General features: G+C 39.3%; 1 protein-coding gene across 1 annotated transcript in view; it reads right to left on the bottom strand.

The window, feature by feature from the left end:
• The window catches only part of IPCEF1 (interaction protein for cytohesin exchange factors 1), a 136,206-nt gene that overhangs the window by 83,987 nt on the left and 39,944 nt on the right, over nucleotides 1–12,275 (bottom strand). The window lies entirely within an intron of this gene.

The raw sequence follows: 12,275 nt of genomic DNA, 5'->3' as shown, positions 1-12,275 counted from the left end.
CAGTCATTTCATGTATGAGATTCCATCTTGAAATCACAGTTTAAGTGACAAGCAAGTCCTTTCCCACAGTAGCTTCAATATCCCACCAAGACATCTGTCCAATTCCGCTCCTGGCACCTTAGACTTTTTTCTATCCTAGAGAAATGTCAGACACTTTAACAACTCCATACTTCTGAATGCTTTATTCTCTTCCCCCATTTTTTCATCTGCTTAATGCTTACTCATCCTTTCAGATCGAGGTCAAATGCCACCTCCACCATAAAGCCCTTTCTGACTTTAGAAGGCATGAGCTCTTATAAAAATCTTACATTCACCCAGTGTTATTTATTTGTAGTCACTGTAACAATTGATTTATATTATTTCCCAAAGATCTTCATGGTAGGTACTATTTTTACCTTCCTTTTCACGAAAGGAACTTCCCCTCAGATCACACATAGCTAGTAGCAGAGCCAAGACTAGGACCCAGGCCAGTCAGACTCCTACGCCTATTGTTTAACTCAGTGTTACTACTTCTTCTGTCTTTTATATTCCACAATGCATTGCTGATGCCTCTTAAATGGATATTATAATCTATCTGTTTATATATCTGAGTGGTACATACATGGTAGTAACACAGTCCATCTAATGGTCCAACCCTCTATCCCACACAGCTACTCAATCACTTCCCCTGTTAATGTTGCTTTTTATCAAGTCTCTTTTATCAGCTCTGTAGTTGAATGATGACTTTGCTTAGAGTCAATGATTGGCCAAGCATTCAAGATAGAATTGAGATTCTTGAACACGTCATGACTTCAAAATCTAGCACCTAGAGTGATGCCTGACACATAGGAAGCATTCAATAAATATTTACCAAAAGATTAACTGGGTCTTGTATTAAATTTTACTTCCTATAATGCCTTAATAATAGTGCCTGGTACAAGTGGAGATTTAACAAATATCTGGAAAGCCATCTCTACTGTTTGACTACTCAGAGCTGAAAAATACCTCTGCTAACATCAGCAGAGAAAAGCAACATAAAAGTTGCTCCAACGTCTTTCTTCCCCCAGAGAGGCACATACATAGAGAAAAGCCCCTGGGATCAGCTGACACTAAGTTTGAACCCACCTGGAGAGATGACCCTTGGCGTTTCCTTGAAGGTAAAATACTATTTCCTCAAAAAACACAGTAGCTCTCCAGCATCCTGTTTTAACCATATCCACCAAATACTAAGAATCAGGAACCCAAGAAATAGGAAGGCATGGGGTGGAGGAGAGGCGCTGGGAGGAGGGACACAAGTTTTCCAGTGGTAGCTAACAAGCCCTCACCCAGTCATCTGTTCCCCAGATAGCTGTCATGCACTTCTCCACTCGAAGTCCTACTTGGGACAGAAAATATGCAAAACAGTCTCCTGTGTCCAAGGCAGCATTGGCACAGCCAATTCAACATAGAGTTCTGTTGATGGAGCCTAAAAAAACAAGCTGCCAACATTTCAGCTCTTTCTAGTTGATCAAAAAGGTGGAAAATAGATTCCTCACTTCATCCCTGAATATCACCACATCCCTGAGACACACACCATGAGCACAGGGATGGAGTGGGGGCCAGAGCAGGTTCCCATGGGGGCTGGAATCATATCTGGGCTGCTCACAGCACACAGTACACATAAAGACCAGGCAATACATGTTCTATGAACAACGAATGGAGAGCTCTCTCTTGTGAAGCAAACGCATCGGAGCCCAGTCTGCTGTTAGATCACCACACAGATGACAGTCCAGGCAACAGCAGATAACCCAGTGACCACAGGGCCAGAAGCAAATGTCCATTCACATTCAGTGAGCTTGTCCTAATCAGCAGAAAACTGAGCAATGTAACCATGATTTACATGCAGAGACTTTCGTTTCAGGAAGAAGTTTTCACTTGACATTTTTTCCAGGCAATATTTACTGAAGGAAATTTATTTTAAACAATTTTCGGGAAAACACTGTCATAAAGTTTTGATCTAAGATGATTCTGACATTTCTTCCCCACTAGAGCAATCCCTGAAAGTAATCCCTGAAAGCTTTAGGTAAAAGAATTATGTACAATGGTAAAAGAGATGATGTGTACATTCCCTCTGAGCGTTGTCATCATTAAATTAAGGCTGTTTTCCTTCTCTAGGTAGAATGTTGTTACTAAAATCTGAGACCAGAGAAGTTTCTTAACCAAGCCTTAAGATTCACATGCTGGTCGTTATTATTTATTTACCTATCTATTTATTTTAATAAGAAACTAATCATAACCATATGACCCAGCAATCCCACTACTGTGCATATACCCTGAGAAAACCATAATTCAAAAAGAGTCACGTACCACAATGTTCACTGCAGCTCTATTTACAATAGCCAGGACATGGAAGCAACCTAAGTGTCCCTCATTGGATGAATGGATAAAGAAGACGTGGCACTTATATACAATACATACAATATATACAGCCATAAAAAGAAACGAAACTGAGCTATTTGTAAGGAGGTGGATGGACCTAGAATCTGTCATACAGAGTGAAGTAAGTCAGAAAGAGAAAGACAAATACCGTATGCTAACACATATATATGGAATTGAAGAAAAAAACATGTCATGAAGAACCTAGGGGTAAGACAGGAATAAAGACTCAGACCTACTAGAGAATGGACTTGAGGATATGGGGAGGGGGAAGGGTAAGCTGGGACAAAGTGAGAGAGTGGCATGGACATATATACACTACCAAATGTAAAAGAGATAGCTAGTGGGAAGCAGCCGCATAGCACAGGGAGATCAGCTCGGTGCTTTGTGACCGCCTGGAGGGGTGGGATAGGGAGGGTGGGAGGGAGGGAGACGCAAGAGGGAAGGGATATGGAGACATATGTATATGTATAACTGATTCATTTTGTTATAAAGTAGAAACTAACACACCATTGTAAAGCAATTATACTCCAATAAAGATGTAAAAAGAAACTAATCATAAAAGAAAACTAAGCCATACTGATTTGGTGTATAATGCTTAATCACCGCAGTATAATGTACGGAAAGCCTGATAAACATCAAGAATTACACAAATGGATGTTTAGCGATTGTACCAAATTTAATCATTTATGTTAAAAATTTCCCAAAAAGCTACAGGTGACCCGGATCCTATAGGTGATTACCACCACTTATTGCACAACGACTAAGTGCCAAGGACCAGAGATTCAATGGCAAGCAAGTTCTAACACAGCTTCCAGTGAAACCCAGACGAAAGAGAGCTGAACAAGGATAATGAGGTCTGCACACCATTTCAGTGCTTACCTAGAACTGGGGAGTCAGGGCAGGCCCTCCAGATAAAGACCTGCGCCTAAGAGGATGTGACACAGAGATGCAGGTACAAGCCAGGAGGCATTGACCACAGAGTGCAGGTAGGTTTTGGACGTGGTCACCACATTCAGAGTGGCCAAGCCACGTCATGCAAGTTATGTTTGAAAGTATGAAGTTCATCTGAGAGCCAAGGGAAGCCACTGAACAGATAGAAGCAGGGGGGTGGCAAAATCACAACTGCAGTTAGGAAAATCCACCCTGGCTGTTGTGAGGCGGCAGATAGTAGTCGGGGGTGGGGTAGTTGAGAGCAGGTGCAGAGAGAGGCAAAGAGCCCAGTGAACAGAAGGAAGGGCAAGTGTTGCATCTGCGAAGACGGAGAAATATTTAGGAGGGAAGACAGACAGAACTTGGTGAGTTAATACTTTTTGATTCTGTGTGAAGCTTTAGCTTTGAAAATTCTGCTCTTTCCCTTCAGAGGAGAGAAAACCGGAGGAAAGAAAAGAATACCAGCAGATAACAGCAACTCAGCTTAACAAAAAAAGAGCAATGCTTTTTAACTATGCTATACTATAATATACTATAATGAGATTTCAGATGCTTAGAATCTACTTTCTTGAACAGTTTTATTAGCACCACTTCACCATATCACCCTGCCCCGACCAGGTGGTCGGCTTCTCCTCTTCGTACCCCAGCACCAAGCAGAGAGCTCAGCACATGTAGCTCAATACATGTCAGTTTAGTGGAAATGAAGTGTAATTTGGGATGCGATTAGGCCAAATGTGTCACGCCTACCGAAACTACCTAGCATAAAAATAGGTCTCCTGTGCTACATTTTATTTAGAGAACAAATGACAGCAGAAAATTGAACTAATTTTCTGAATGGAAAGATAAAGTAGGGTAACCACTGAAAAGCAGCTGGAAGAAATGCTTAAGAGGGACATTAAGCAGTACTGCCCAGATGCTGATGACTGTGAGATAAAAATAACAGGTAAATAGACACACAAGGAGAGCTGAGCTGATTGCGTCTAGGAGTGGAGAATGGCTCATGAAATGAGAAAGACCCATAAAGAGCCAGAGTTCCCACCAAGAAGAACAGAATCCACTTGTGCCCAGGACCAAGGGGAAGCAGGTTACCTATTACAGCAGTAATAGCTATAGATTGGGGGCTACAGAATGATATGTTAGTCCTTTGCTAATCACATCTGCCATCTTTGTTCCAAAACCCAAGGCTGTACTTTTTTTTATAAGATGTGGAGATTTTAACTTGTTTCAAGTCACAATTTAAATCTCCAATTCCCACCTATTACAGTGGTTGACACTTGATAAACTCAGGAGAGGTAATCAGTGAGCATTAAATGAATGTCTCAATGAATGAATGAACGAACTTATTCATTTAACGTCCTTAGGTGGTCTCTTATTATCTTAATTTCCATTCTCTTAAACATATAAGATGAACTCCTTCCAGCTGGAAGACTACATTTTTTCTTCAGAAAAAGCAAAGCAGTGTAATAACTAAACCCTCCATTACCTTTCTCAAGGATCCAACAGTCCTAATTCTTTCTTTTCATATCTTTGTTCCACATAACACATACACATGACACATATGCTTATAATCCCATGCATTTTTTTCTTTTTAAAACTTTTCATAAACTTTGGATATTCTGAACCTGAGTCTCCCTGACTCTATCTTTACAGATCTCTGACATCCATTTGCTTTTGCCCTTGACCAAACCACAGTGAGGGCTTCCCTGGTGGCGCAGTGGTTGGGAGTCCGCCTGCCAATGCAGGGGACACGGGTTCGTGCCCCGGTTTGGGAAGATCCCACATGCCACAGAGCGGCTGGGCCCATGAGCCATGGCCGCTGAGCCTGCGCGTCCAGAGCCTGTGCTCCGCAACGGGAGAGGCCACAACAGTGAGAGGCCCGCGTACCGCAAAAAAAAAAAAAAAAAAAAGTAAATAGCTAGGAGTCTTAAACAGATGCTTGGTGATCATAAGAAACCCTCAGACTCTAACAAGAGGATCATTTAATTCCATTGTGACTAACCAAATGGAGGACAATAGCTAGCCAAACTTAAAATCGACCTAATTTCTTACTCATTCATCAAACTGACAATTAATATTTCAAGTCTGAAGTATTCCAAAGGGTACTTACAAGATCACTGCCATCAGTAGCCATGTATGATGTCAAATTGACAGAAACAAAAACTAGAAGAAAAGAAGGATTTTCAGTTAAATGTGGGATTAAATTGTTCATAAAAGCGTATCTCTTTGACGGGAAGAAGGGCATTTCTATTTTGATTGATGAATTTCACAATAAAAGTGATTCATTACATGACCTTTTAATCCAGAATAAGCCAACGGTTTAAAACTGAGTTCATAAAATAAGCCAGAATTTCATCTGCACATTTGTCAGTATTTTTTTCAAGTCTACAGCAAGATGTATCTATTTTTTATCTACTTAATATTGTATAATACATAAAAGTATATCTTTGAAAAGTGAAAATATTTTCATCTTCATGATGAACAACATAATGTAAGATGCAGAAATTTTTGATCCATTACTATTATTCTGATTGTATTAATTTAACAATTTCAAAAATGTAACTAATCCCTCTGCCTCAGAAGTCTCAACTTTAATATAAAGATGAGCCCCTTTTGATGTATTGCACTTTGTAGTGGATTACCTGAAAAACAAGACACTCTGGTTTCAAGAAAAGGAGATGAAAACAAAAAGAAAAAAAATCTCATATCTTCAGACTTTAACAAGCGAGAAACTTGGTAAACATCCACAAGCCACTGAAACTCTCCCCAAAGCAAAGAGCTTTTCAGTTCTTCCCAGTGACACCATAAATGCAGATCCATACCCCATGTGACTTTATTTCTTATACCAATGGTTCCCAAGTTCTGAAAGATGTATACCGCTTTTTTATGTCAAAAATGCCATATTTCTATTACATAAATATGAATAAAACATTTATTTGTAAAATGCCAAAGAGAAAAACCACAATAAAAAGACCAACCAATTTAATTACTTAATTTTTCAATTACTTGTTTAAAAAATATACTAAAATATAAATAGAAAATCAAACCACAAGCTGATGAAAATATCTGCAATATACATTTAATACATGAGAATCATAACATAAAGAGTCCTTACTCACCAATAAGAAAATAATAAGCAGACTGGGAGATGAAGATGGTGAAATAGAAGGACGTGGAGCTCACCTCCTCCCACAGATACATCAAAACTATATCACATGTGGAGCAGTTCTCACAGAACACCCACTGAGTGCTGGCTGAAGGTCTCATACAGCCACAGCTGCCAAAAAGACCACCACATGACTGGGTAGGATGAAAGGGGGAGAAAAGGAAGCAGGACGGGATCTGTACCCCCGGAGGGAGCTGTGAAAAGTTCCCTCACCATGGGAACCGCCCTCACCGGCTGGGAGATCAGCCAGGACAGATAGGAAGCTTCAGGGGCTCAGAGGTAAGGGCAGCAGCCAGCTTGTAGAAGGCAGGACAAAGAGAGACCTGCACAGAAGGTCCTGGCCACCTCACGGCATGCCCCAGCCTGAAGCGCATACCTGCTGGAGTGCTCACCGGTGGCAGCTGGGCTCTGATACTCGGGCTTCAGCAGACAAACCCAGGGAGAAGATTCAGTTAGGCCACGCAGAGACAGCCCCAAGGGCCTCAGGAGTGGTCCAGGTCACAGCTGGCGGTGTGTGAGGGCAAATAGGAGCCCTACTGTCACTGCTAGTGCAAAGGGAGGGGCGTGGCCCTGTCACAGCAAACTCATTCTCAGCCTGCTCACAGAGGATGCAGCCCCAACTCTGGGCACACACAAACACCTGCAGGTTGCCCACACACAGAAGTGGGGCTGAAATCTGAACTGATTCCTGGTGGGCGCGTGACTTCCATGGATTTACGCCACTGGCAGATTTGTGAGCACAGCGCCTGAGAGACTTGCAGTCTGACTGCCAGCTTTTCCTCTGCTGAGATGGGGCAAAGGGCAGTTTCAACAGTGCACTTTGTAAGCACGCACAAGGGTGAGAGGCAACATCACAGAGCACACGTCTCAGTGGACGGCTCCTGTGGGGGAATACCCAGTGGCTCCTTTCCCAGCGAGAGTGCACCACAGCTTAGAACCAGATCTGAGGGCTTCTATTCCAATAAGTGGGGATCAGGCCCTACCCCCGACAGGGCTATGACAACCATGGAGCAAAGAGGAGACCCCTCTAACATCCAGTGCAGGCTTTGGCCACCACAACATCAATCACACCCTCTATCAAGGGGATAATGGCCAGCACACACTGAGGAAAGATGTGGCAGGCATCCATACCGAAAACAGCCCTAGCACGAAAAATATTAGACTCATACAGGACGCTAAAAATATTAGACTCAAATAAAAACAGCCCTTCAAGACCACGATAGATAACTGTTTCTCCTAAATTAATAGAGTCAGAGAAATATAAGTAAAATGAAGGAGAAACCATTCCCACTTAAAAGAAATCCCCAGAAAAAACAAACAATGAGACAGACCTCTCCAGTTTACTAGACCCCAAGTTCAAAAAGGAAGTAATAAAAATCCTGAAGAAATTAAGAAAGACTATGGATAGAAGTGTGGATCACTGTAATGAGGAAATAGAAACTATAAAGAGGACAATTAAAATTAGACGATTCAATTGCCAAGATGAAAACTGAGCTAAATGCAACAAATAGCAAACTAAATAATGCAGAAGAGAGAAGAAGTGATCTGGAAGATAGAATAATGGAAATCACTCAATCAGAATAGCAGACAGAAAGAAAAATGAAAAAAATGAAAGCAACATAAGACCTATGGGATAATACAAAGCGTGCCACAGGAAGATCAGCTCAGTGCTTTGTGACCACCTAGAGGGCTGGGATAGGGAGGGTGGGAGGGAGACGCAAGAGGGATGAGATATGGGGATATAGGTATATGTATAGCTGATTCACTTTGTTATAAAGCAGAAACTAACACACCAATGTAAAGCAATTATACTCCAATAAAGATGTTTTAAAAAAAAAAAAAGCATGCCAATCTACACATAACAGGGATCCCAGAAGGAGAAAAAAGAGAAAAGGGGACCAAAAAAGTATTTGAAGAAATTATGGCTGAAAACTTCCAAAACCTAAAGAAGGAAACATATTCAGGTACAGGAAACACAGAAATGAAATGAACTGTCAGAAAAAAAAAAAAAAACTCTTTTAAAATCATGTCAAATAAAATAAAATAAAATACCTAGGAATAAATCTGACCAAGGAGGTGAAAGACTTATACACTGAGAACTACAAAACACTGATAAAGGAAATTGAAGATGATTCAAAGAAATGGAAAGATACCCCATGCTCTTGGATTGGAAGAATTAATATTGTTAAAATGACCATATTACCCAAAGCAATCTACAGATTTAATGCAGTGCACCCTATCAAATTACCCAGGACATTTTTCACAGAACTAGAACGAATAATCCTAAAATTTATATGGAACCACAAAAGACCCAGAATTGCTAAAGCAATCCTGAGGAAAAAGAAAAAAGCTAGAGGCATGACACTCCCAGACTTCAGACAATACTACAAAACTACATAATCAAAATAGCATGGTATTAGCACAAAACAGACATATGGATCAATGAAACAGAAAAGAGAGCCCAGAAATAAACCCACACACCTATGGTCAATTAATCTTCGACAAAGGAAGCAAGAATATACAATGGAGAAAAGACAGTCTCTTCAGCAAGTGTTGTTGGGAAAGCTGGACAGCTGCATGTAAATCAATGAAGTTAGAACACTCCCTCACAACATACACAAAAATAAACGCAAAATGACTTAAAGACTTAAATATAAGACAGGACACCTTAAAACTCCTAGAAGAGAACATAGGCAGAACATCCTCCACCATAAACTGAGCTTGGTATTAACAGATACACACTACTACATATAAAACAGATAAGCAACAAGGTCCTACTGTATAGCATAGGGAACTAGATTCAATACCTTATAATAACCTACAATGGAAAAGAATCTGAAAAACTATATATACATATGTGTATATACATATATATGTATAACTGTATCACTTTTCTGTACACCAGAAACTAACACAACATTGTAAATCAAATATACTTCAAGAAAAAAAACCTAAAAATTAAAAAAATAAAATAGAGAACTAATAAAATAGCAAGTGAAGGAAACTTCAAAACATAAAAATGACTAATGTTTAACCTCATTAGTAATAAAATATGTGCAGAGTAAAACAACAGCCTAATTCTATTTTTATTCTTCAAGATTGGCATACACAAAAAAATTATCAGAAGCCAAGTTTGCTGGAGGTGTGTTGAAAAGAATAATTTGTTGTTGGGATGTCAAATTATTACAGCCTTACTGGAGGGCAAGATGATGTTGATGACAGTGGCGACAACCTCAATGGCTGCCGACATTTGCTGAATCTTTACTATGTGCCATCAACCATGCTTAGTACTACTTAGTTTTCAATATATTCTTAATGAAAAAGTAGGGTAAAATACGTCCTATTTAACTTCATTCAATTTTTATTATAAAAATGTGGGTTTACATACATACAACTCAAACATCAATGCACTGGGGAAAAAAGTCTGAAGAAATCCACAGCAAAATGTGTATAGTAATTATGAGTTATAATAATAAGTTATTTTTTATTCCCACACCTATTTATTTTCCTACAATAAGTATTTATTTATAAAATGAAGTTGTTCAGGTAAAATACTACGAATATTTTTTGATTCTGTATACTAATGTATCTTTAGTATCAATCAACTGAGGAAATACATAATAAGTAAAAGCTAGTTTTAACTCAGCAGCGCTTTTAGGCAAAGAAGCTTGCAGAACTTGTAGAAGTTAAAAGCGAAGCTTGGAATTGGTCTGGACTGAACTTAAATCCCAGCTTAAATATAGTTTACTCTGTAATCGTGGGCAAATAACTGATGTTTTGAGACCTCAGGACTCCCATCTGTGAAATGTGGATAAGAATTGTATTTTCTTCTTAGGATCAGATAAGAATTAAATGAGAAAATATCTTTATAAGGCTCACATGGGGCTTAACATAGAATAAATGCTCAATAAATTATTTTATTGTCATAAAACATACTCATTCCCTAAGCAAGCATTTATTAAAGGTCAATTATATATGCTCTTTAAATAAGTTGTAAGGGATCACAGTGTAACCTTTCCTGACTCTATGCAGATGGCTAATTGGCCCCTCCTCTATAATAACATAAATTGATTGCATTTATTAAGCAGTTACTATGTGCCTGGCCAATTGATGATTTCATATATCATGCTATACTATTGTTAGAACCACTTTATGAATAATATACTATTATTAGTCCCATGTCTTAGATAAGGCAATTTAGAGGAGGAAGTTAGTAAATAGGTATTTCCAAATTCAAACCCAGACTCCAGAGCCTGCTCTCTTAACCACCACAATATTATCCTGGCTCCCTCAAAGTCTCCCACTAACTCCTAATGGCCTTCGTATTGTACCATGATGCTCTGGACAGGTCTCCCTGGTTTGACAATGGCAATGTCAAAAAGGCAGAGGCCAAGACCCAGTCTTCTTTATGCCCCATGTTCTAGCCCAGTAAGGCACACAGCTTAGACTGTACCCTCAGGCAACTTTATTTTTTCAGTGGAAACCTAAACCCCTTCACTCAGCCAGTTTTCTAGTAGTAAAACAAGCACAGAATTGACAGGAGATGATGGAAGACAAAGGGAAAAATTCACCTCTAATTCTTCTCCTAAGCATTGGGATAGGTAGACAATATACTTCTTCAGTCACTGATATTAAGCCTTCTTTGGAACTCGAGGAATATTTCCCTTGTACATATTGTACCTCTTTACCACTTGACTATCTCTTAAATGCATCCATTCTGTCTATACCCATTGCTACCACCCTAGCAATTGGACCACTTTTGGACCACTGCAGGAACATCCTAGCTGATGGCCTGGCTTTCCTTCTTGCCCAGAGTCATGTTTTTTCAATGCACATCTAACTATTCATCTCTTTCCTTACACTTCTACAACAGCTGTTGAGTCTTGAGATAAAAACCAAAATTATGAAAGGAAGGCTTTGTACTACCAGGCCTTTGCTTCCTTCTTCAACCCCAACTTGGATCATTCCCATGTCTCTTTCTTTCCATCTCCCTGACTCACTAGATATGTTTTAAATTCCTTAAACATGTTTCTACCAATCTCAGAACCTTTGTGCACGCTCTTCAACAGTCACCAGCCAAGATGACTTACACCATCTAATCTTTCAACACTCAGACCAAATATCATTTAGTCAAGAAAGCTTTCCATGATCCTTATTAGAGATCAATCTCCTTTTGTTTGCTCTCATAGTACCTTATCTTTTACTTATAGAAGGTCTCATAGTTGTACAGAATTATTAATTTTGCAATTAGTTCTTTAACATCTGACCTCCCACTATAGTATAACTTGTCTAAGGGCAGGCACTCTGTCTTACCTTTTCTATCTGTTTACTGCTGTATCCACAGTCATTGTATACCAGGTGATTAAATAGACATTTGTTGAGCAAATGAATTAAAAATACAAAAAATGAAAGTACTAAACTATAGATGAGTTTCCATAAAGAAAACCTATGAATTACAAATTTTTTCATTTAGTGAAATAGTACTGTCATGAATATCCCATGAGAAATCTTCCCAATCTGCAGAATATGGAAATGAAACTCTGTTAATTGATGTCAAACCTCCCAAATCAAAGAGCAAGAGGGTAGAAATAACATGCAATCACTGGTGCAAGGAAGCATAGGTGAGGGGACCTAGGAATGAATGTACCTTTGTGAAGGCTATGGGAGTGTTTACTTAATGATTTTGGAGTTTTGGTTCTTTGTTCCCTGAGGTAGTTGACATATATAAAATCTAAAATTTTGCCAAAATGATTCAATGATAAATAATATGTAGCTCCAAGATTTG

The sequence above is a fragment of the Phocoena phocoena genome, chromosome 12 (assembly GCF_963924675.1).
Source record: "Phocoena phocoena chromosome 12, mPhoPho1.1, whole genome shotgun sequence".
Classification (NCBI taxonomy): Eukaryota; Metazoa; Chordata; class Mammalia; order Artiodactyla; family Phocoenidae; genus Phocoena; species Phocoena phocoena.
Note: the sequence above shows the minus strand (reverse complement) of the source record. Positions and strands in the feature narration are given on the sequence as shown.